The sequence below is a fragment of the Heterocephalus glaber genome, unplaced genomic scaffold (assembly GCF_053883595.1).
Source record: "Heterocephalus glaber isolate CG9 unplaced genomic scaffold, H.glaber_assembly_v1.0 deba00001472, whole genome shotgun sequence".
Lineage (NCBI taxonomy): Eukaryota > Metazoa > Chordata > Mammalia > Rodentia > Bathyergidae > Heterocephalus > Heterocephalus glaber.
Genome location: NW_028258315.1, coordinates 57,341,801 through 57,369,286, shown reverse-complemented (window position 1 = coordinate 57,369,286; position 27,486 = coordinate 57,341,801). Strand labels below are relative to the sequence as shown.

Genomic DNA, 27,486 nt, shown 5'->3' with positions numbered 1-27,486 from the left:
TTATCCTGGAAGCCACAGGGGATTAGCACTAAAAAGGTTTTCAAAGTGAAAAGTTACTGGCTTTTGGTCTCCAGACAGAATCATGGCACCTGGTCTCCAGTCTGCCCAGTGGTATGTCATAACTTCTTAGAGAAACAGCCAGAATTTTCTGGGTCTTACCTTAATTCTTTGTTAGTAAGAGAGACAGGACTCTTTGAAACTATCTATTCCTTTCCATTAAAAAAAGCCCACACAACATGAAAGTAGAAATCAGTATAGGTATGTGCTCTCAACTCTTTATTGCCAGTAGGAAACCATTTAGTAAAAAGATGCTTCAAGGAAGGTCGATTAAAAGGGTTAATGCAGTGTTCTGAGGCATTTTACACACACATGATTTATAGTACAGTATTTTTTCTTGCTCCTTTTTTTTCAATTTTTAATCTTTAAGGTGTTTTATATTCAATTTGTTGATGATAAACATAAAAAGTAGCAGTTCTCTCGATATTTTCCAAAAAAGGTATGAAGGATATGAAACAATAGAGAATATAAATGATATTTATTGAGTTCAGCAACTTTGAGCTTCTTGGAATTAAGATTAAATGCATTTTTATTTCTTGTTCATGTTTCTGGCAGATATACTATTTCAGATGGGTTTGTGGAATAATGGTTTCTTTCCTTTTCATTTGAAGCTAAGCACTCCATGTATTTTTCTCTTTATTTCTCCTTTTTCTACTCATTTTAGATTCTGGTAAGATCATATGTAATTTGCCACCTACTTTCCCAGAGTTCCTACCATAGTGTCATGTGCTCAAATAATATTTAAATGTAGATCAAAATATTTGACTACATTTGGATTTGCAATTGCGTGAGATAATTACAATCAGCAAAGAATTCATGTCATCTACAATTTATATTGCAGGGGACTCTCAAGATTATTTAATTCTCTATAACACGTAATATCAAGCTTTCCTTCTCAGAGAACGAAAATGTGCTACTACAGATATGAAAGTGGTCTTTTTTTTCAACCATAGAAATATGGAATTCTGATGGCATAAGTATTTCTGGGGTCTGGTAAGGACAACATACTTGCCTATTGAGGTCAGAAATAGATGTTAATGCAAAGTAGGTTGGGTGTAACTGTATGTTACTTATAAGATCCAAGTGGTAGGAGAACATGCCCCATTTGGAAGAACTCAATGGCACACAGTTGCCAAAGATTCTGCCTGGTTGAAATCCAGACTTTTCTGGGTAAATCACTCTTTGTTTTTTGTTTGTTTGTTTAGAGTACTTCTTATGTGGAACCTAAGTGTAAAATGATTAAAAGACAATATGTTTATAAAAAAACATGAGTGTTGAACAGTTCAGTCATCGGAAATTATAAATTTTTTTGGAGATGGGGTGGTGATAAAGGTGCAAGGAAGACAGAGAATCAATTTCACAAATACCAAAAGGCATAAATCACCTATTTCACTGAGGAGTTTTATATAGTTGGGCACGCAATATCTAATACAGAAATACAGAGTCATTAAAAGTAGGAACTATAGTGCTTACTTCAACTAAATTTTAAATGTTTAGAACTGTTTTATGTCAAAATTTGACCTTCAAAATGTGGATGAACAAGGTGATTGCTTTATCCTCATAGAAAATATCTGTTGGTTCAGAGTATAAGTCAGATGTGCAATCAACATTTTTCCTTCAGTCACATTATGGCTACTAGAGTTGTTGGGACTAAAATCTTCCCTGCTACATTTACCCTTTCATCGGTGAGTATTTAATCTTGAAAAATAATAATGGTCAGGATGTATCACATGTTTACATTTCTTGTGTGGAGTTGGTACACGTACATGACACATCTTAACTTTTTGTTCATCCCCTATCCTTCCCCTACCGTCCATTGATCCCTTTCCCCTTTGAGAAAGATCTTTCTCCCTGCTTCCTATTATCTGTCTTTTACTTTGCTCCTTATTTATACTTTGGGTTTGTCATACAAGAGAAACTATGTAATATTTAAGCTTATGTGTCTGATTTACTGCACTTAACTTTTGGTCTCAAGGTACATACGTTTTCCTACAAAAAACTAAAGTTTATCTTTCCTTATGGCAGAGTAGTGTTCCATTGTGTGTTAATACCAAATTTTCTTCACCTATTCATCTGTTGATGGACATATAGGCCATATCGTCCAAGATTTAGCTACTATGAATTGTGCTGTTATAACACGGAAAAGAGGAAGAAGACCAAGAGATGAGTGGAAGGGGAAGGGAGAAAAGGGAAAGGGGGTAAAAAAGGAATTAAAATGCATGATGTACATGCACCAACTCCCCCAAGGAATGTAAACATTATGTACTACACATATGTACTAATAAAAAATAATATTGGTCAGGTGGTTTTTCAAATAACAAATTAATACATTTCTTATGTCACTAATTTTGATATGGTTTATACAGTGTTAATAGTACACTAACTTGAACTGATATGTTTCTAAATGTTCCTTATTAGCTCTTTATCTTTTCAAAGGCTTGAAAAAATATCTTCAGAACCTTCTACTGTTTTTTCCAATAAATTAATTGATTTATTAGCTATTTATCATATTTTTCTTCTTTAATATTTACACTTTTGATTGTGTTAGCACGTTTGCTGTATATAATTACATTATATAAAGTGATTACATTCATTTTAGGGAATTGGTACATGTACCCAAGAGTTAACAAAATGCAAATAACCACTACACAACTTATTGTGTAAATAATAGATACTTCAAATACATTGTCTTGTTCATTGTACACATAATAGGGCAAAGAACATACTGTTATTGCCATTTTTCAGAAGGGAACAGTGAGGTTTTGAGGAATTTAAATAACTTAACCAAAGTTTGTCTTGTAAGAGACAGAACTGCTATATGAACTCTGATCAGTTTTACACCAGTCTCTACTCTTAAACATCACTTTAATGCAGCATGATGATTAAAAATAATGATTCCTAATTAATAACCACCTGCCTGTAAAGAAAGATATTAAATGTATGTCAAATTTTTACATCATTTCAACATGGTGATTTCAATGAAACTATGACTCTAACCCCAACCCCCCAAATGAAAATAATAAAAACATGGCCTCTCTTCTAAAAATGCTTTCGCTTATACTCAAAATAATTACCTTGCTGATCATTTAATCATCTTAAGGAAATAAATGGTAGTATGGGGCATTAAGAGGATAACATAGGAAAGGATCAGAACTGCAATTATAATTTGTTTCTTAGCAACTAATAGGAAAAGCTATAAAGTTGATTGTAATGCATCTATAACAGGCAGCGTTACAGCTCTGGGAATATTGTGACAGACCTTAAAAATATAATGTTGTGAGTAATTTGCTTTTGCTACTATCGTAAGATAAATTATTTTGGATCTGCTTGATCAAAGCCCTAAAGAATTCTCATTAAAAATCAGCTATTATTGTGTGTGCTGTTTTCTTCTCCTCTTTCCCCCATTATACTGAACCCACTATATTGGTTATTCCATGCAATATGGTAAGCTGAAAAGAATCTGCACAAGAAAAGCAGATTTCTTTAATAACTTGGAGAAATGAGTTCATCGTTATAAGAATTCCACTTCCTGTCTGAAACAGCACTTATTAAATGTAGTCATGGTTAGAGTAAATTAAAAATTTTATAATGGATATGAATGACAGCAATAGAGATTTTAGAGTTCTATATGAAATAAATGTAGGAAAGTAGTAATGAAACTTGAATAGTCTGTGTCTTTGAACTTAGGTGATTATCAGGTGCAAATTTGGTTTAAAAGATGGTGGCTCTTATTTTGGGAACAGAATTTAATTTGTTTTACCTAGAGGAATACTACTCTATAAATCAATTTTTAAATTTAAAAATTATATAATGGTTTTATCTTGTACATATATACATACATAGAATATAGATGACATGGATGAAATATTTCTGGATAATTATCTCTTAAAATTAAAAAATATGTAGCATTTTTCAGGAAATAAAATTATTGCATTAAAATACAAAGGCATAGTAATAGTTAGGTTAAGTCACTGGATGAAAAATATCTTTTAAAAATTTCCAGCCTGGCATGGCAGTGCACGCTTGTAATCCCAGCACTCTGGGAGAATGAAACAGGAAGATCACAAGTTTGACCCCCTCATCTGGGCAATTTAACAAGACCCTGTCTTAAAATAAAATATAAAGAAGGGGCTAGTGATGCAGCTCAGTGTGAAGGCCTTGGATTCAAACCATAGCACTATACACACACGCACACGCACGCACGCGCACACACACAAACACACACACGTACATTGTAGAGAAAAAGATAAAATTATGTGGTTAAGCATGTTGGTCATGTTGGAAAGAAATTGTCCATGGGTAAAAGGACATACATAAGATTTGTTTTCTAATATACTGAGAGCCTTGCCTTTCCTTTCCGCATGCTTAGTGGCAGAAATCCTCATTGAGAAAAGCAAAGACTGCTCTCCTGGCTGCTCTCCAGGTGATTTTGTTTGCAGTGAGTAAGAAAGAGAAAACTTCAATTGGTCTTCCTGCATTGTGCTGCTGCCTGAAAGAATGCGGGGCACCTGGCCTGGTCAGGGAGGGGTCATGTGGGGCACATCAGCTCCAGGGAACCTTTAGTCAAAGAAATATGAGCAGATGTGCTCCTCAGCACAGCCCTCAAACACAATCTCAGGGAGATTAGACAAGGATGTTTGCAGTGGAAACCGTGATTCTCAACACCATCAATCTCTTTTTAGTACATTTAGGGGAGAAAAGCACACTTAACCTGAGACAGACGTAGAAGGTAGCCTTATTTGCCTTCATGTCAGAAGTATTATTATAAATAATACTCAATTTCTATTTAAATATCATATAAAATGAATTTGATTTTATTGAAAGAATAGAGTACTTTTAAAATTTTTGCAGCATCTCACTTGTAGCAATTAAAATTTGCCAATATATTACACACACACATATAATATATCTAAAAGATCAAACAAATCAGTTATATCTATTTCCACTTAGTACAGATATATAACTGAGGACTTTTTACTGTACATGTTCAGGAAAAGTTTATTAAATAAAATTTAATGCAGTGGAAACTTGTAAGTAAGTCATCAAATATTTAGTGAGCACTGTCTTGCTAGTCAGTTTTGTCCTGGGTGCTAGAGAATCAAGGATAAAGTAAATATACTCTCTTCCCTCATGAAGTTTATAATCTACAAACTCTACAAAGGAAGCAGATTTATGCAACAAATATGCTATGATATCAATGTGTATAAAAGGAAGGCACAAAAGAAGGAGTAAACATTTTACCTGAAAAGAGATAAAAATACCTGTTAATTGCCCAGATGAGTCATGTCCAACACCACGTATTGCTATTACATTGTTAACTATGAAAGAAAAGATTATAGCTTATGTTAAAGTGAAGAAGACAGATAATAGCACAATAAGTAAGAAAAAAATTGAGATAATCACAGAGTGTAGTAATAATTGCTCTGTTGGAAATTCTTAAAATATTATAGAGCTTAATGACTTTGTAGAGGCTAGCCAGAGATGGGGTGCTGCCTTTAGAACTCTACATGTGGACGAGTTTTCATTGGAGAAGACCTTGAGGGTGATGGTGAGGGGGAGGGTAAATAAAATGTGAATAAAAGAGGCTCGAAAACAGATTCATAAGAATGAACTGGCTGTGAGAAACTGAAAGTGTAAATAAGGATTAAAATGATTAAAACAAAACACAAAACAAAAAAAAGAATGAACGGGCTGGAAATAAAATCACTACACAGTATTTAAATTCTGAAAGAAACTAACAGAATGCCCTAAAGGAGTCATGTGAAGGTTTAATTGTGACAGTCCCTATACAAAGCATATGATCATATCATAGAAGATTAATGGCTTTAAGATGCAAAAGCAAACCATAAGTTATGCCTTCTGGAAAGTCATTACTGTTCCACAGAGCATATGATGAATAAAGAACACCAGTAGGCTTCTGGGTGAACCTTACAACACAACCAGCCAACCCCTCCCCTGACACACATAAAGCTGAGATAGCTGTCCATGCTTCTGAAACTGTTCTGTCTACAGTTGAATGAGAATTGACACAAGGATCCTGGGAATCCTGCAAAATCCAAAGGCTAGTTTGTAAGTTGCCCCAACATGCATGTTAAATGGTTAACGAAAATAAGAAAACAGTATTAAATTTACATCCTGAAGCCAAATGATGTCTTATTGGATATGGTCACACACTGATTTCTAAACTCATCAGTCAGTGTTTTGCAGTCTTTACAAATGGCAACAGAGATAAGAAATACTTGTCTGAGGAATGTTGTATTTTGCTCACTTCTATTTCAGAAGGGTATACAGAAGGAAACAATTCAGTATCTTGGAAGGCTTCCTGAAACTAAAAATATATAAACTATCAGTTGTTTCCTATATGTTTACAAAAACTAATCCAAGGAAAAGTAATTATTACTTTTTAGTCAATTATTCACATAATAGATCCTTCCTTCACTGTGATATGTATGAGAATAAGTACTGTAATTGGTTACTGCAAAGGTGGGAGAGACAAGGGTGATACAAAAACATAAGCATTATGTGAAAGATGGGGAATTCCTGCGAAAGGTAAATTGATCAGGAAGCAATAAAGTTAGCTGATAAAATGGAGAATGAAGGATGGAATAGATATATATTTTTGGACTAACATTTATGTTCATCAAAAGTCCACTGAGTTGAGGCAAAAGCTTCATTATTCCCTTTTGGTAACTGCTCTAGCCTTTAATGGCTACTCAGAAAAGAGGACACATTTCCTGTTCATATACTGTATAAGGAAATCAGGGGTATAGCCTCACTGCAGCAATTCAAAGTCAGATGCCCATCAAACCAGATGGCCAGCCCCAGCCTTCTTCACGGAGAATCACACATGTGCTAACTTTCTGAGACCTGCCTGCAATTGCCAGGTGTTCTCAAAGAATTCTGCACTCAGTGTGTCGTGGAAAATACTCAATATGACTGTGGGATTCCCTTCATCTACTTACAAGCACAAAGTGCAAAACAAAACCTAAGGAAATTAATACTGTAATTGAATAAAAATGGCACAAACTTTACACTTGAACAGTACTACTACTGAGTGAAAATTGTACCTTTCAATTTTGGCCTACAAAAATATGAAAATTTCCATCAACTAGAAAAATATAAAGCAAACTTTCCTTTAATTCTACTCTCCCTTTAGCAATATTCTGTTATTCTCTTTCCTTTCTTAGGTATGCCTTTCCTTTCTCTACATTTTTATATCCCTTTCATTCCAGAATCCACTGCATCTGGACACTGGGCTCAGCTCTTCCATAAGATCACTCTCATAAAGCAAACTCCATGTTAAAAGATCAAGTGGGCTATTTTCAATCTTTACTATAACTGATTTTTCTGTTGTTGGACATTTGTGACCACTTCACGGAGTGTCTACTCTTGACTGTCTCCTTTTTCCTACCTTCTCCTCCTATGTCTTCTTAGTTTCCTTTTTTCAATACAGTACTGTGGACTGAACCTGAGTGCTTTACAATTGAGATAGGTTCCCAGTCTTTTTTTAAAAAGTTTTTTATTTTAAAAGTGGGTCTTGCTACATTGACCAGGCTGGGCTCAAACTTTTCATCTTTCTACCTTGGCCTCTCTCAGTGTTGACATTATAGGCATGCAGCACTGTGTCAGCTCCTCAGTAACTTTTGAGGGTTTTTTCCACTTCATCTACCCCTTAAACATCAGTACTCACCTGGGTGCTTTTGAGCTGCTTCTCTTCCCTATTTTTTTGGCAGTCATTTACATTCTCATAATCTTATTCTAACCTTTATGCTTATGTCTACACAGTGTAAATCTTTAATCTGGTTATATATTATTATCATGCATTCAATTGTTTGGTCAGCATACACATATCTACATGAATATTCTATTGATAAGGTGACTTTATTTCCTAGTTTTCCTGAGATAACTGTGGTTTATGGTCTTGGCAAAATTATTAATAATGACATGTTTCATATGCATAAGGATCTAGGTTTACAAGACAAATCATAAAGCTTGGTGTATCTTTAAACAAATTTGTCATCTCTTCATCTCTAACCCTAGCCAGCTTCCAAAATCAGTCAGTGATACACATTATCTATGATGTTAGAGATGTTAGACTTGGGATCATTCCACATTTTTCACTTTCCCTCTCCCAATCCTTATGCTAACCATGCTCCAAGCCCTGATGATTTTACTGCATAAACTTTTTCCAAATATGCATCATCTAATTCTACTGCCCTTGTCTTAGGAGAGATTATTATCATTTCTTGTCTGGGATATTATAAAGCCCTCATATCACTGGGTTGGGTCTGAAAGTCCTGAGGCTGAAATAAGGCATTTAACCCACCTTTTTAGGTTGACTGACTCCTGTAACAGAAAAAGAATTTTCAGCGTGTGTCAGTAAGAGGCAAGAGAAGGGTTTATTAGACAAAGATTTTACAATGCAATCCAGAGTAGCGTGTGGGTGCTCAGAGACGCGAGCCACATTAATAGCTGGAGTTGGCTACATTTAAGAGGATGTCATCAAGATGGATGATCGAGGATGTGTATTCCTATGGTTTGTCAGGTTATAATGCAAGCCATTTACATGTGTTTGAAGGTGAGATCTCCTGCTCACCAATACTTCTGCTTTCTGAGCATGGAGGAAGCACAATTTACAGGTGAAAAGGACAGGTTAAGAGTCAGGATTTATAGGCTTATTGTAAAAGGACCTTTAGGGAAAAAAATCCTTTTGAGTGAGTTTCCTGGAAGGGAAAAAGACTTGAGTAACTTTTGTGTCATGAAGCTGCAGTTTTTCTTAAAAATACAATTTTAAAATCTTGATTTTCTCATCTCCTTTTACCTAGTTTTTATTTCTTCTAGCCCGTCTCATTCTTCTTTTCCAGACTCTGGTATCTCAGAACCTTAAATGGATTTCCCAAACAAAGCCACAGTAATTCAATTTCTAAAATGCAAACCTGTTTATAACACTCCCTTGCTTTGAACCCTGTGAAATCCTCACCAACCAAAAGACTAAGGAATGCTCATTAGCATGCCAAACAAGGCCCTCCATGACCTGACCTTCCCCATTCTCCTTCAGCCTCATAGCCTCCTATGCCCCACTTAACATCTGACAACCTTGATATATGGAATGTTTCTGTGTCTCCCACATATCTATGAAAATTCATGCTTTGTTGTTCTTGTTACATAACACTTTAGCAGTTCTCTTGGCCTTTTTAAGTATCAACCATCTGTCAAGACTTGGCTCAGTCATTCTTGGGGAGCTTACTGTATACCCTAGAATGGGTTATGTGTTGCTTTCCTAACATACTGTGCACATTGCTGCCTTTTCATTTACCATATTAACATCCTTGAATTAACACTTCATGCATTTCTTTTCTATTTCTTTCATACATGCAAGTCCCCTTCATTAAGTTTTACTCTTTGTAAACAGTTCTTTGCATCGTTTTGTACCTTTTTCTCATAGTCATGTCTTACTTTTATAATTGGAAGAAAATACATCAATATGTTTTGTCTCAGATGATCTTTATGACACCCACTGTTATTGACATAATTTTCATTATGCAGATGAAATTGTTTCTTTAGTTGAGCATCAGATGATGATAAAATTGACAGTCAGAGATGCAGAATGACTTGCCAGAGGTCACAAAGTGGGGTGGCGTTTGAGCTAGAGAAGAGGCAGCTATGTAAATGGGGTGGGCAATTCTGTCCAGTATGCAGCTTCTGTGGGTCAGTTTCCCTTGCTGCATTTGAGATGGATACAAATGCATTTTTCTTCTTAGCGTCAATTGTTATCAACTCCTCCTTGAAAGAATATCTTACCACCATGTTGTCTAATATTTTAAGATATATACTTTTCATACACTGTGGCTCTAAACTCAAGTTAATATCATCATCTGATGGTCAACTAAAAAACAATTACTTGTATGTTCTAATTCCTGGTGAAAAATCTCCAATGAGGGGATATATAACCACAACTTAAGGGAATCTGGAAAGTGATCTTAACTGTATGTATTTGGCTGTAAGTGCTGACTTTAGAAACATATTTCTGTGGAGAAGTCGGTGTCTCCACCATGCTCTTCCCACTCCAGACCTATCAGGGGTTCTATACACTACTGATGAAGGAGCAGTAGTATTTCCCAACATAAAAATGCAGTGCCCATGTTTCTGGGAGTTATCTTTCATGTTTGGTTTCATCGTTGCTGAGGTATACCTCAAATGGTAACAGATTTCTCCGAACATTTTATCACCCAGGAAGAGTGGATTTTAAACTCTTTCTTTTCTTTGTTATCATTATTCAGCTTTTTAAACAGCAGTTCTTTGCCGCCTGGCACATTTATGGGTTCTTTTCGCAGGTCCCAATCCACTGATAATTTCTAATCCTGGATAGTTTCTGTTGTTTATTTTCCTTAATCTTCATGGGTCAGAGCAATGATGCATGCACACTAGCCTTGCAATGAAGACTTGCAGAAGAAATTAACCTGTTCCACAAAAATCTTCAGCTTTTTTTTTTTTTGGTACCGGGGATCAAACTCGGGTCCTTGCACTTGTGCAGCAGGCGGCTAAACCACTGAGCTAAATCCCCGGCCCAAATCTTCAGCTTTAAGATCCCTTTTCTTTGGTAGAGCCAAAATGATAGGGGTTTCTGTATCATACTTTATCTTCTGGGAGGAAGGCAGATGATATGATGAGATTAAGGGTGGTAGGAAATGTGTGGGTATCAGGCACTACTGCTTTACACAAAATGGCTGCAAAGCTACAACACTTGCAAGAGAAGGCAGTCTTTTGACCTTCAGTAACAGGATATAATTAACCTAACAGGATAAGAAGACCTAGCACAGATGAAGAGGCCCCAGAGATGTTCTCCAAGGAACACCACAGAGGCTGGTCTTGATTCCTGTTTGTTTGCCTCATTGCTACTTTCTCTCAAAATTTTGTGGCCCTTGACTCTGCCTAGGATTTGTAAGGCCTTAAACTGCATGCAAGAAACACTTTTACTTGCTACCCATACAACTGGATTTGTTTAGTAAAACAGTAGTTGTAGATGAGATTTAGTGAAGCAACAGAATTTTAGGAGAAAGGGAAGGGAGAGCGTATAAAACCAACACGGGTGTTTCTCAATATTTACACTAAAAATTATCACTACTATGATGGCCATCTTCTGCCAACATCACTCATGAAAGAGACAACTTTTCAACCTTAAAAACAGAAGGAACAGAGTAATGACAGGAGAAAAACTATCCCTTCAATTGGCTAAACTCTACCTTATTAAAAATGTAATAAATTTTTCTGTACACTGGTAGAAGTTTCATCACAGACAAGTTTTGGGAACCAGAATTTGAAGGTGTCCCCCCGAAATCTTCAAAAATTATGACACATGTTAGATACCACATTAGTAAATATGCAGCCCATTTCAGATGAAAATGGCAATGTGGTATGGTGAGTAGGCATTAGAACTTGAAGCCCAAAGTCTGATTTTGATTCCTAGATCTGATCCTTAGTACCATGAACTTGAGGTTATTTCCTATCTCCAACTTCTACATTCTATATCTATAAAATAGGAAATATTATGTTGATGATATATCATACTTCATGGAGCTTTGTAATGACCAACTGTAACAGAAACAGAGATACTTTTGAAACAGTAAAATAATGTAGACAATTTAGCTATTATTTATTTTTTCAAAGACTAACAGTGGCAGTGTGGATTATGAAAGAAAAAGCGACGCGGAAGACAGAAAGTACCAACGTACATTCTGTGGACAGGGCAACAATTTCCTGAGCTTTAGTGTCCCTTGCCATTACAAAGCAGTTAGATAAAATCATCAAGATTGATGGAAACCACTGGGCTAAGGTTTTATGGTTTTCCATATTTATATCATAGTTCTCTACAGCTGAACAGGACAGAACATACCTTTCTGAATACAAAATACAAATAATTTCAGCTAAAAGACAATGCATAGCTAACAAATTTAATATTGAACCAATTAGCCAAATCACCTACCTGCTAACTAGAGCAACATGGATTCTTGTTGATATATTAATTATTAAAGATAAGATTTCCTGCTAACCTTCGAAGCAAGCATAAAATGCAATATTTTACATCAATGCCAATGTTAAGAGGAAGATGTTTATGATGTCATTATAATTCATATTCTCAGATTCCCCATTCATTTTAGAGGCACTGAAGCCACCTGGTCAAATAAAGGTCACATTTGGGATGCTTAATTTCCAGCAGGTAATGGAATGGCAATGACACTCAAAGTAATAAATACAAATACTCCACAGATGTAATACATGTGTTCATCTCTAAGTGCCACCCTTTGACCATTTTACCTATTATAGTCCTTTAGAAATCTCAAGTCAATGGAACATTTATATGTAAATGTTTTCCAGCTTCACCAGTTGGTCATCAAACAGCAAATGACCTTACATACCCACTGCTATCTGGCAGTATTTTAAATTCTTCCTTTTTCTAACCACTTAAAGGAAAAAAATATGTAAAAACACTAAGAAGACAGTCTATTCAGTTTAACAACGTTTTATTGAGCACATGTTGCTTGCAGCACAGTATATTTGTTTCTGGGCTACCACTATAGAAAAGCCACAGCTTTTGGCACCAATTGACTCTCAGTCAAGACTGAGAGTCACTAGACTGCAGATCATAGAGCAAATGAAAATAGAAAGGGCATCAGAATCCAACCTCTGAGATGCCAGGATGCTACTGTCAAGTTGGAACATTTCCCCAAGGAGTCTTGTATTTTCCACTGTAAGGTATTCTACAGACAGGTCTTATTATGTCTACTCTCTGTCAATTGGACAACTAAACAAAAATAATAAAAACAATAAATGTAGTAAAAGAGCACTGTCATAAGCTTCTCTTTTCAGGGTACATTAAGTAGGCCCTCATTAGCTGAGGCAAACAATAAATCTATTTTAAAAATCAATAATCAACCTATCCAATCACTGATAAATGAAGAAATAAGGCCTTTAGAAGGTCTCCCTACCCACTCCTCTCCCAGATAAATATTTTTTTCCAAAGGGAAAGTATAGTCATCATTGTATCTGACTTTATTTTGCATATTTAGTTCTGAAATGTGAGAACTTGAAGGCTGCCATTATTCTAGCTTCTCTTGTCACTTTGGCTTCTATTTAAAGTGACCTGACAGCCTGCTTATCTAATACAAGGTATTGACCACAGTGAGGCTCTAGAGTCTTACAGGCATTGACAAGCAATAGGTAGACAGGGAGATAAAATTATAGATTGTAATCAGGAGATTATAGTAGAAACCTTTTGCGAGAAAGACAGTCATGGGGGAAGATCACTTTAGACAGGGTCATAGAGGCATGCAATATTCAAACTCTGAACCAAGAAACAAAAAGTAAGCTCTGTTGTGATTTTTGACTTTTTAAACTCTGATTTAGAAGAGTTGTTATTAAGGGATTCCTTCTCATGAAAAAAAAAGAAAGAAGAAAAAGATGATGATAAGGAGATTTGATTGCAAAAGCTATAGACAGGCAATAACATTTAAAATCATTAAGCAAATGTAAAAGAACAATAGAGACTATCAGATAGTACTTGATTACCTGCCTAATTCTAAAAAACCAAAATGTCTCTGTTATGTCTTGTATATAGATGTTCCCTCAAAGCTTCATGGGCTCATAGGTATGGCTTTTCAGGGATGGCTGGATGTAGGGTGTGTAAATATGGATTAAGGTCATATGGTACTACATTAGTCCACTGTTTGGTTAAACATAGTTCTGGATGTGGATAATGGGAACACCCAACTTGGGTGTGGGTGGCACCAACCAATAAGCTTGTAGCCTGAAGGTAATAAAAGGGAAAGGGATGCTCAATGCTGCTGCTCACTGTCTCCTGTCTGCCCTCCCATGGACTGCTTCTCTTCTCCCATTCCTCTCTTCCATGCCATCCTTCCTTGGGGCCAGCTGATTACAGACTGATGGCTCTCAAAACTGTGAGTGAAAATAAATCTTTCCCCCTTTAACTTGTGAGTTTCAGGAATTGTGTCTTAGCAACAAGAAAAAAGAACTAAGACAGTCTCCCTTTCCTACATATTTTTTAGTTCTTAAAATGGCCATGTGAGATTCTAGAAAGGGGAACCAGGAAAAATGGTCCCTTCACCTGAAAAGCAAACTGGACTCCCTTCTTCAGCACTGTCAGGTAAGTGGGCTTTTCCTGGCTTTGTCACCATCATCAATCTCATAGTCTCATCTCTGTACAGAAACTTGGTGAGGATAAAGAACAATGATGCTGAAATCCTACTCTATATATCTTTTTGTTGCACTGAGCAATGCCACTTACTGGCAAAAACTGAAAATACAGATTTACCTTTTCACCCATGGAGGCAAGTGCCATTTAGTTAACAGTATGGCATTTAGAAATTGAGACTGAGCATTACATTATCAAATTCTAAACCTACTTTTGAGTTTGTAACGCAAATTGTTCCCTTTGATGGAAATGCATTTTCAAAAATAACTATATTACTCGTATAGGGTTGCAGTTTAATAATACTGAAGTCAAATAACCTACACTCATATCCTAGCCCTTCACTTTCATATATATGTGTTTTTTAATAAATTATTTTATTTTTTTCATGCTTCAGTCCTCTTTTGTAAAGCACGTGAAGAGAGCCTGTGGCTAGTATTGAAGGAAGAGGTAAGAGAAGACTCATACTTAAATGACTGGTGCACACAGAATAAATAGAAGTGGTACCTCCTACTGATGTCACAGGTGGTGGGCTGCAGATGTGTGAACTGACGGCTCCACTTAAAAAAGCTTCTACCGTACTTAATGCCAGGAGGTTTCAAAACACTGAGCATAATTGATGGGAGTATATAAGAGTTTTCCTAATCTTCAGTCAGTAAACCTGTACGCTTAAGGATAGTGACTTCAGGAAATTTTGGAATAAATTTCTCATTCTCACAACCATTTTCTACTCTGTTGCATTCACCCTTGCTCAGTATGCTCCAATCACACAGGTAGGTCTTTGAATCCCTTGACTACAACCTGCAATTTGCACACGATACCTTTTTACATTCTGTGTTTTCTACCTAGAAAATGCTTCATTGCTAATTATTTTCTGTCTTTCAAATATCCATTACAGTTATTTCCTAAAAGAAGTTCTTTAATACCTTCTATGTCTGTTGCCTTTGTCACAAACATCACAGAACTACAGCCATTTTCTCAGGATTTATTTCAATTGGTGATGATCCATTTCTTATGTGATTATTCAGTGAACACTTTTCTTCCCTACCAGAAAATGAACTATGTAAGAGGAAGAACTAGTTCTGATATTTTTTCACCTGTCCAGCAGAGTAGACACTCAAAAACAGGTCTGAATGAATGAGTGCTACAGCCAGCTGATGTTTTCTTCCCTTGAAATGTCTTGCTCTTTTCTCTGTACTTCTCTACTTTATCTTTTCTTTGGATGTTTGTATAAACTATCTTATGCACGAACTCTACTTTGAGACCTTCTCTCTAGCCCCTCTCTGCTTCTCCTTATTCTGCTCTCTGGGCCTTAGCAATTGTGACCCTCAATCTTCTTAATATTCAGCCACTTGAGATTACTTGTTTAGGTCTGTCTCCCTTGCTGGGTGCAAACTTCTCATTTGTGTACTCCATTATGTATCCCCCACATCCAACACAATGCTTTCTGCCTAATTGCTATTCATTAAATATTTATGGAAAGAAGGGAAAACAAAGGAAATCTTTATACCGAGTACTGATAACTCAAGGTTTTTTTTTTACAACAAATATGCTTATAATATATTATTATTTTCCAAAAGAACTTAATTTTTCAAATATATGCCAGAATAACAAGTTCCTTACACTTTAAGTAATTAATAATAATTATTCATTAAAATCTCAATTGTAGGGCTGTTGTATAGTTTAGTAGTAGCATGTACAAGTCCCTGGGATTAATCCTTAGCACTCACATGTGTGCACATGCAAGCGCGCGCACGCACACACACACACAGTCTCATGTGGTGAATACTGACATTAAAGTTTATGTAGGATAAATAGTTGATTAGTGTAAAATAAGGTTAACCTAGAGAGAGCAATTGCTGAATGTGCTCAACATTTCTGAATATCCAATAAGGATAAGAAAGTAATATTTAATGTAAAGTAAAATATAAAAACAGACATCCACTCTCATTCTCTCTACAGACCAGTGAGAACATCAGACCAAACCATCCTGTGTAACTGTAGTATAGAATACTTGACGATAAATAAGACAAACAAGGATAGCATTCATATTTGAATGTACATCTATATATAAATAACATGTTGACATACATAAAAATTATATTTACCAGGAATATTTAAACCTTAAAACTCTATAAGACCCAATACAATTCATATGATTATGTTCAGTCTATAGATGGAGGACACTAAAGTAGAGAGAAAAGCTAGAAAATTATTCAAAATTACAACCTATGTATGTTCCTAGATAAAGGGAACAGAAGATACAAAATGAAGAAGATTAAAAGACCTAGATAAATTTAACAAAAAATATGTATTACAAAGCATAATCAGCTCTCCACATCCTCTGGTTCTGTATCCATGGATTCAACCAACTGTGGGCTTAAAATATTTCTTTACAAACTGCTTCTGTACTGAACATGCACTTTTTTCTTATCATGATTCCCTTAAAAATACAGAATAACAACAATTTACATAGCATTTACATTGAATGTACGAGGTGTCACAAGGAATCTAGAGATGATTTAAAGTATATGGAAAGATGTGAAAAAGTTATACAAAATACTATAACATTTTATATGAGAGTTAAACACCCACTAATTTTGATAACTTCAGAGGTCCTGGAATCAATCCCCAGTGGATATCAAGGGAGTGGACAACTGTGGAGGATGCCTATATTTAGTGGACATAGGAAAAGAGCCAACTTAAAATAGCTGGATCACAGTGTCCTTGTTCTGCGAAAACCCACTAAGAGCTTTCTGGTTATGCAAACACAGCATTATTTCTCTGTAGTGCTTGGAAAAGTTAGACATGGAGATGTGCTGGCCAACATTCAATGATCCTTTTGCACACTTAATATTTCTACCAAGATTTCACTACCTTAGACATAAAGATTTCTTTTCTATAGACTAAGATTGTGCCTGGCCTTTGAAATAGTGACTGTTTTCAGGAAAGCACAATCATTCTTGCTTGAGTGACTGCTGAAAATAGAATTCAGACCCTGAAAAGAAGAGTAAGGACAAATGACCTCTAGCTCAAATTTGAAGAAACTATGAGTTTTCAAGGCTTACAGTTTGGATCTTGAATGTCCTCCAAAGGTCCACATGTTGATGGCTTGGTTCCCAGCTGGGACACTATAGGGAGGTGGTAGAGCCTTTAGCCGGTGGGGACTAGTTGAGGAAACTAGGTCACTGGGTGCATTGCCCTCGAAGGGCATACTGGCTCCTTCCTGACTCTTTACTTCCTGGTTCTTATGAGATGAACAGGCCTCATCTGCTATACACTTCCACCATGACTCATTGTGCTACCACAGGCCCAAAGCAAAAGGGCCAAGTTGGTTAAAATAAACCTTTTTCAATTAAGTTTATTATATCAGGTATTTTGATAAAATAATGGATAATACAAAGCTCCAAATATGATGTTGTTGAGACAAGCTAGAATTTACTAATATTGTACGTGATATTACATGCCCAAATATTTCCCTGATCTTAAGATGCTATGCTATTAACATGTCTCCTGACTTCAAAGGCCCCTGCACACGTGCAAAGTGGCAGCACTGGCGGCAGGCAGATGATATCCCACCTTCTCAGTAGATTCAGGGCCATGCTCTACTTCTGTGGCCTCACTCACTCCACCACCCCACCCCAGAACCCCAGCTCTCTCCCCTTGGAGAAGAGGCCAGCTTGGGTTGAATGTCTCAAGGCAAAGGAGCAGATTTCTCAGGAAAGAGAGGACAATGGCATTGAGAGTGGTGATAACGGAGGAGGCCTCAACAGGTGGGGGAGATGAAAGGTAGATCCAGCTGGGAGATGTAACACCACACAATAGGAAACAGTTGAAGAGGTTAAACCAGGACATCTTTCCAGTCAGTTATAATGACAGAGATCTGTAAGGACATGCTGGAGGCTGACGAGCTAGCAAAACTTGGTGCAGTATGCTGCAGTATGCACAGAAACAGAAGAGACTTTACATCATGACACTAGGATGTCTTGCACCTTACCGAAGTCTGGAAATAGGAACTAAAAATGTTAAATCATGTGTTAAACATCTGTGAAAAAGATGCCACTTTTGACAACATCTGTTTGCAGGTCCGTAGCAGCCATGAGTCAGCAGTTGATTTCTACAGGAAAGTTGGCTTTGGGATTATTGCAGCAAAGAACTACTTCTGGTTTCAGTATAAAATTCCTAAGAATCCTTGTTTAGTTTCCATCTTCCATATAACAATATGAAAAAACTAAATTCTCTACATTTGTCAAATCATACTCATCTATTTTCTCATCTGCAACCAATTTTTAGGTAGCTTTTGGATTTTCAGAAAACAGACACGGTTTTGATCACTTTTTTTTGTTTTGTTTTGTTCTCTTTTTAAATGAGAAATCAGTGATTCAGAGGTATTAAGTGATGTTACCACATTTAACCAGATAAAAAGTACAATAGTAAGCAATTAAAAATGAACTCTGAATAAAATACATTGTTTTAAATATTCACTGCTTTTGAAAACAATTTAGAAAATTTTCTTAAATTCTAAACTTTATTTCTTGTTTCATATTCAATCTAAAATTCCTTCCAGAAATTGTCATTCTTTTTACATTCTTTACCTTTTATCTCTGCTATATTCAATATCTCATTCTTATCATTGTGTCAGTAAGTTATATTTGTCATGAGTGAGTGGATATAACAGAGGGATATATATTCATATATATATATTTATATATTTCAGAAAACAAATCAAAGCAAACAATAACAATAACAAACTAGCACAATGCTCTTCTAAGAACTCTGTTCCATTGTTTTGCCAATCAGAGATGTAGCAAATTCACCAGCATAAGCCTTTGAAGACATGACCATAATGGATAATTTCTAAAATACAGAAATATATTGTTTGAAGTTTCTAGAGGCTAGGAAGTCCAAGATCAAGGCACTGGCAAATTCAATGTTGTACATAGATGGAAACTTCTGCTTCAAGTACCTTCAAATAATGGCAGGAAAAAACAAACTTCCTCAAGCTTCTTCTATTATGACACTAATCCTAGTCATGCAAGCACAACTCTATGACTTAATCATCTATCAATATCCCAACCCTTAGTACCAACACTTCTGGGTTTAGTTATCAATACATGAATTAGGGGTGGGAAGTGGGGAGACAAATTTTAGACCACACTAGGGGATAGATATTTTTGAGTAGATTCTGATTGTTTTGGTCAGAATCTCTTCTACCTTTTTCTGAGGTCCCCTCCTGGATGTTAGAGGCTGGAAAATGAAAAACTACACTGAAAGGGAATGCTTGCTTTCCTTAAGAGCATTGTTGCTAGAGATTCAGATGTGCTTTAGGTTTCCCTACTGAGATGCATTCACAGCAGATTTGAGTTTGCAACCCAGTTGACTAGGGAGAAAACATAAGGATTCATGGTGCTGGTGTGAAACCAGCTGCGTCAACATGCATCTGGGACTAAACCATCAGCTTTCTAACACTACATTGCAACTGAGGTGGGATTTTCCTGCAACCTACCACCAAAGTATACTTGTTTTATTGTCTAGCTTCTGGATAGGCTCATGTGTTAATCCTGCTGTGGCCAAGATAAATGTCTCCCCAAGTAATCTTGGAGTATTTAGGAGAGCCATAACTGTTCTGGTGACAAATCAGCTTAAATTTAGAGGAGTATTAGCTGTGTGATTGACAAACCCAAACTTTTTGAGAAAATGCCATGGCTATAATGGCCACCGTCCCTGTTATCCATTAGACTTCCTAATGGAGTGACAGAGGAGATCACAACAAATTTAGGGACCTCTGTGACATTACTAAAGAAAGCTTACAGAGCAGCATCCTACCATAATGTTTCTCCCCAGTAAAATGTCATTCAAATACATAAAAGAGAAAAACTACTACTACAAGAGAATAGACCCTGCTGATGCTCATGTGCTTCAAAAAAAACCTCACAGTCCCTTCTGATCAAACTGCAGACGCTCAAAAAGACAGACAACTGAACAATTACAAATGCACTTTCTTGCAACTGCTTGTCACCAAATAAAAAGAGAAGTTCATCAACCCCCCCCCACCCCGTTTCTTAAGCTTTCCCTCTTTGTTCTTTTTTTCTTGGTTTTCCATTTTTCCATTCCTTTAAAAGTTTTAATAATTTTAAGGACTTTAAAAAATAATCATGTATGGATTTCTTTAATTCTCTCATTTTTTGTGATGGGGTTGGATTGAAGGAAGAAGATCTGTTTAGTTTCATAGCTAAAGATGTATAACTGCCAAAATTTGGGCATCAGATGATTTCAAACTTTTTTTTTTAATGTCCTCTTTCACATGGAAGGGCAGAACCTACGAATACAGATTATTTCAAAAGACAAAAAGAAGTCGCAGCGCTACCTTTCCCTCTGATTCATAGACTAGTTTAACGTTTTTACAGTACTTCGGGTTTTATAAACTATTTGTGGGATGCTAATCCCTAGACACTGACTTCATTCCACCTTCAGTCCTTTTTGGTTTTTTTGGTACCCGGGATCAAACTCGGGTCCTTGCTCTTGCGCAGCAGGCGGCAAAACCACTGAGCTAAATCTCGGCCCCCACTCACCTTCAGTCCTTCTCAGCACTCACTCAGAAGCTGGACCATCATGATCCTTATAAGAAATACTAAGCTTATTTAGATGTTTAAAGCAATTGTTTTTCTCTTCTTACCCACAGATGAAGAAGTTCAGGTAGTGTTTTACTTGGGTGTAAGTATTTTGGATAAACTGTTTTTTTGCTAATGAGTGGACTGGCTGCAGCAGGTTTGTTTTTCCTGCTATTGTTACTCGAGACATTAACTTTTAGAGTGTGGGCTGAGGAAATTAAGTTTTTAATATCCCAGCTAGAGATAATGGCCTTTAACTGACCTAAAGAATTCTACTGTTCTTTAGTTTTTTTCTCCTGTCCTTTTCCTTCAGTAAGCCCAACAACAGTTATTCCAACCTTGAAAATATGAGTTGATGTCCTTATAGTTCAAAACTCCTAAATAAACCTGAAACACATCTTTTTCTCTTGAATATATTTTAAAACACCCAAAGGAAAGCTTAGGTGTCATTTGATTTCAAACTAATATAGGCTGTTAAGATTGTGGCCAGTGAGTGTTTGACTATACTGGAAAGACTACCAAGACAGTATTTTTTCAGGATAACATAGCTATGCTACTGCTTATCTGTAAGAAAATATCCCAGATTTGTTCATACTCTATGTCTCCAATATTGAGTTTAAGGATTTGAGATAAGAGGAATTGTTAAATAGATTGCTTCTATTCTTGGAAAGATAGAAGTATAAAGTGTTAAAAGTAGAAATATTACTGTGACCTTCTCTACTGACAAGACTAATTTTATGCCGGATCATTATCTGGCAAGTAGGGAGTGGCTTTGACTGGATGATAACTTCAGATGAGAGACATCTGAAATACTCATATTTTTCCTTCCATTGTCCCATCTTCAATACAGTATCTGGAAATTTTTCAGTTGTCGTTGGTACTCAAGAAATGTTCTTGTTAGATCTTAAAGCAATATACAAAGCTTGAATATTCTGTCATTCGATTTTAAAAGGAAGTTTGATTTGTAATATTAATCCCCATATGCAAAGTTATGGTGTTAAATTTTCATCTCCAAATAAGTTATATGGCAAAATTACTTTACAGAATGTTTGTACACCCATTATAAGTTTCTGTTTGAAAATGTAAAAGTACAAACTAAAGTAGACTTCTGTAGTCTTTAGTGTCAAGAAAAAAATTTAAAAGGGAGATGGTTGATGAGTGAGTGATAGGGTTCTAATCTTAGTGAAAGTTTAGAAAGACCATGCTGGTTTCTTTGTTATCAGTTTCTAAATCAAAATCTAAGCTTAGAAGAAACACTTAGTTTAAGCACCTTTACCTTCATTGATAAATTTTAGCCTGCTTTTGCCAAAAGAAGAGTGCTTGAGTTACAGAAAGCATAACTAACATAAAGAATTCAGTCTTCTTGTAAACTTCTAGGGTCTGTCTATCTGTCTGTCTGTCTATCTATCTAATCTGTCTATGAGTTTTCTGATGGCGCTGACATTATTTCTATAACCATTTCACCTAGACTATCTAAGCAGTCTTATGAATGCATCCCTAAATGTGGTTATTGAAAACCAAATAGCTGCCTCATAATTAAGTTACTTAAAGGCAGAAAAATGTATTTAAGTTTGAAATGAGTGTGTGGGCTCTACATAGTTATAGAGTTTCTTTTCCCACTTTAATCAATGACTTAATCTAAATTCTAAGTGTTTGTAAAAGGTTAACTCTCCTCCATCAAACTAGTATTAAAAAATTCCATCCACTTACAGAAGGAGAAAAGTGAAAGAGAAAGAAGCTGGCAGTACATGTTCATATGCCTGTGAGTCATAAAGACTAATGTCCCATGTTAAACTGGTTATTTTGAAAAATGATAAAAAATAATCTTTGCGATGAGACAGTAATTCTATGAACTGGACAATCACAGGATATAGCTATCATATTTTTCAGGATAGATAGTTTTTACTGTGAAGCCAATAAGTTAAAATTATACCATATGGTAATCTGCATTTAGGTCTAAAGAAAAGAATGTGTAGAGAAATCTATGCAATATATATTTTGTCCAGATTAGTTTTCACTTGAGGAATAGAATTCTGAAATATCACCAAAAGGTTTACTCATCAGTTGAAAAGTTCTTTTAAAAGAGAACTATTTGAAAGTATGGTTTGTGGTGGTGGTAAACAAAAGCTCTCTCAGCTTTTGGAGGGAATAACTTTGAAAATTAAAAATAATTAAATGCTTAATTGTACCTGGTGCAGTTAAAAATTAAACTTTTCAATTTTAACATTGCCATTACAAGTGAAATAAATGTATGTGATGGCCTGGTTAAAAAAAAAAAAGAGCTACTGCAAAGCTATAAGTAATCAACAAAGTATGATGCTGGTCTGATGCCATAAAACTGACCCCTTTTGTTTATGGTCAATTGACATTCAACAAAAGTATCAAGAAATTTCACTGGGTGATGAATTTCTTTTTTTCTCTCTCTTCAACAGATAATGCTGGAATAATGAGAGTCCCAAAAGACGATTTTTCAAAAATTTCATCTTTTTTTAATAAAACCTCAACATAAAAAATTAACTCAAAATGGGATATGGACTTAAATTTAAGAGTTAAAAATATAAAATTATTTGAAGTAAATATGGAAGTGAATTTTTGTTACCTTAGACAATGGTTTCTTACATAGGGCAGCAGGAGCAAATGCAAGAAAAAGACAAAAAACTAGATAAATTAGACTTTATCAAAACTAAAAATTTTGTGCATCAGAAGACATCCTCAAGAAAGTGAAAAAACAACACGTGAAATTGATAAAAATATGCAAATCATACATCTGACATGGGAATTACATTAGGAATAGAATGTAATTCAACAATAAAGAAATAACTCAATTAAGATGAGCAACCTATGGAAATCAGTATGGATATTCCTTTAAAAAACTAAAACTAAAAATTCCACTCAAGATAGCTAGTCTCCTCGGTATCTTTCCAAAAGAGTTAAAGACCTTATATTTCAATGATATATGCATACCCATGTTTATAGCAGTGCAGCTCATAATAGCTGGAATCTTGGAAATGGGATATATATCCATTAATAAATGAATGGATAAAGAAAATGAGTTATTTATACATAACGGAGTACTACTATTCCATAGAGAAGGATAATCTTGAGTCATTTGTAGGAAAATGGATGCACCTTAGGATCATAATGTTAGATGAAATAAATAAGCTAGTGTATCACATGGTTTCTCTTATATAGAAACCAGAAAATATAAATATATTCAAGAGCAAAATAAGAGATACCAGGAAACAGGGAGATAAGTCTCTTTCCACAAAAGAAGGGGACCAAGAGATGGAGGGAGGGAAGGGTAGGAGATGAAAAGAGAAATAAGATGTATTATGTACATGTGCCAACTTCCAGTGGTACATGTAATTATCATGGACTGCAAATATATACTAATAAAAATGATTTATAAAAAATAAATACAATATTTGACTAGATATGTCTCCAAAGAAGTTATACTAAGAGCCAATAAGCACATTAAAACATTCTCAGTATCATTTACCATCAGGGAAATGCAAATCAAAACCATAACAAGATACCAATTCATACTCAATAAGCTGGCTAAAATAAAAAGGCAGACAGTATCGAGTGTTAGTGAGGGTGCAGGGAAACTGAAATCCTCATCCACTATTGATGAGAATCATAAATTGATATGGAATCAATTTGGAAAACAATTTGACGATTTCTGAAAATATTAAACATATAGTAGCCATTCAACACAAGAAAAATATATGTCTACATAAAAATCGATAGATGAGGGCTGGGGATTTAGCTCAGTGGTCCCACTGCTGCCTCGCAAGTGCAAGGTCTGGAGTTTGATTCCCAATACAAAACAAAACAAAACTATAGATGAATGTTTATAGTAGCATTATTTATAACAGCCCAAATGTCTATCAAGTGATGAATGGATAAATAAAATGGGTTATGTCTCAACAATGGCATATACTTCGACATAAAAAGGTAAAAGTAATGATATAAACCATAGTATGGGTGAATCTTGGAAAAATAATGCTAAGTGAAAGAAGCAAGTCACAAAAGGCCACGTTTATTATGCTTCTATTTACCTGTTCAGAATAGGAAAGTTCATTGAGACAGAAAGTAATTAGTGGTCATCCTGAGCTGAGAGGAATACAGAGTGACTGGTAATAAATATAGGTTTCTTTTTAAGGTTATGAAAATATTGTGAAACTATACAGTATTAATGGTTGTACAACTTAGTGAATAAACTAAAACTCTTAGAACTGTATGCCCTAAATTAGTTAATTATATGGTATGGGACATAATTTACTAAAACTATTACAAAAAAGACTATGGCAATAAAATTAAGAGGCAATGCTTTCACAATGAATTTTTTTCAGTAAAAGAGGAATATTATATTGGACATACATCTTTATTGGAGGGTACCTCCCAATTTCAGAAATTTAGAATCATATTTCTCAGTTTAAGGAACTAATGTATTTAAGAAGAAATATGACTGCATATGCTGCAAATGACCAAGACATTTCTACACCTCTTATAGTCTTTCATTGCTTCATTCAGCTTTATTTATTTTACAAATATTTATTGAGACTTCATTATTTACAAATTTTAGCCCTTCTGGAGACAACATTTGAAAACAGTATGAGAAAGTAGTCACACCTTAAAAATAAGAAAATCAATTTGTTGACCTCACATCACCATACACACTCCTTTGAGGGCTATGAAAAGAAGAGTCTTTAAGGCATAATTAATCCCAATTTTATGAGGCTGAGCTAACAGACTGCTCACTGCACAAGAATGAATTCAACTGTGTATGTGAGGGTCGGTCCTATGAAGAAAATGAACAATTCTGATATGCTAATGATATATAATAAGGCAAGTATTTCGGGGCAAATTAATACTCTGATCATAATTAATGTGTACCCTAAATACATATTTCAGGAATAAATTGCTGACCTCCAGTGCCATCCACTGAGGGTTTAGTGGCTGGTACAGAATTTAATCTTTGGTGAAATATGTGAGAGAATAATTTAGTTCTTGGAAAACAAACACATCTTTTCATAATGCCTTTGAATTTGAGATTTAACCTCTGAACCCTAAAGCATGCTTTGTTCCCTAAAGGAACTGCTTATCATAGTTGGGAAATAAAGAATAGCTGGTGAAGTACATAAAATACACATCAGCTAACAGGTAAATGGCTCCTTCACATTAGAGTCTACTCAGGGAAAGGCACTGATAGGGAAGACAGCCCTTGCTAGCAGAGAGGCCAAGGCTACAAACGTCATAGCTTGAAAGATAACAAAGCCTGAGAGACCATCCTGGAAGTATTACAGGTGTGGGTGGGTCAGATACTCTAGATGTGATAACAGCCAGTTTCTAGGGCTTTAGAGTGCAAGACAAAAGGGTCAAATTCAGCCAAAATGACCTACAAAAAGGAAAAAGTCCAGAGAGAGGACTGGGGGGCAACAAATTACTCTGAATCACTTTCAATCATTGCCCTGTGGAAAAAGGGTCAATCTGTCTATTTTAGAGGCCTGCAGAGGGCTGTTTGAAAAGAGAGGTGGAAATGTGTTGGGGAAGGGAAAGGTTATTCTTTGAATTTGTACAGCAACCATTTTCATTATTTGGTCAAATCATACTATGGAAAGTTCAAAACCCTATTATGCTTTCCAGGAGTTGCAAAACTTGCACAGATGATTCCACATTTTACAGAGGCCATCCCTCTCACACTAATACATTTAAGATATAAAAGCACCCCATTTTTATCTCATTCCCCAAGTTGCTTGTTTTTTTTCTTGATCACAGTAGTCAGGAAAGGAAAGGAAAGGAAAAGAATCATGCATATGTTGGTCTCCTCACTTTCTAGGGCCACCACAAATGAGTTACCACAAATTTGGTGCCTTGAAACAGAAATTTACTCAATTCTGGAAAAATTTGAAATTAAGGTGTCAGCAGAGCTGCACCCATCCTCCAGGCTCTTGAGGAGACTTTGTCTTTGCTTCTTTCAGCTTCTGGTAGCTGCCAGCAATCATGCGCTTCCCTGGCTGCATCACTTTCTGCTCTTTGGTGTCTTCTCAGATTCTCATATCAATACTTGCTAATGGATTTAGGATCATCTTAGGTTCCCTGGATGATTTCATCTCCAGATCTTTAATTACATCTGAACTTTTTTCCAAAATCAGGCCACATTTGTAATTCCCAGAAAGACCTATCTTTTGGGGTCTCTGACTTAATGTATGTAGGGCAGTATGACTATGACACAATGTCATAGAGTAGGTGGGTTGAAAACATAAGAAATATATCCTACACAGTTCTGGAGGCTGAAAATTTCTATATCAAAGTGATCGCAAATTTGGTGCCTGCTTCCTGATTTGTAGACCACCATCTTGTGTCCTCCTACAGCAGAGGGGCAAGAGAGTGCTCAACAATCTCTTTTATGATGAAACAAATCCCATTTTTGAGAGCTTTGTCCTCATGAGCCACAAAAAGCTCCATGTCTTAAATGCCACCATATTGAGAGATTTATGACGTAAATTTTGGAGAAACAATGTTCAGTCTATATCAATCAATACTGCACATTTGGTCAATTAGATTTTAGCTTAACTACAGTAAACATGTATGTATTTTATAGGAGTA

General features: G+C 35.6%; 1 protein-coding gene and 1 long non-coding RNA gene across 12 annotated transcripts in view; one reads left to right on the top strand and one right to left on the bottom strand.

The window, feature by feature from the left end:
- Cntn4 (contactin 4) overlaps positions 1 to 27,486 on the bottom strand; it is a 955,384-nt gene that overhangs the window by 304,781 nt on the left and 623,117 nt on the right. The gene's annotated exons all lie outside the window — the stretch shown is intronic.
- On the top strand, positions 13,924 to 14,717 carry LOC106010143 (uncharacterized). The gene is made up of 3 exons (XR_015439503.1): positions 13,924 to 14,012; positions 14,121 to 14,218; positions 14,661 to 14,717. It is a non-coding gene; the product is annotated as an uncharacterized LOC106010143 (long non-coding RNA).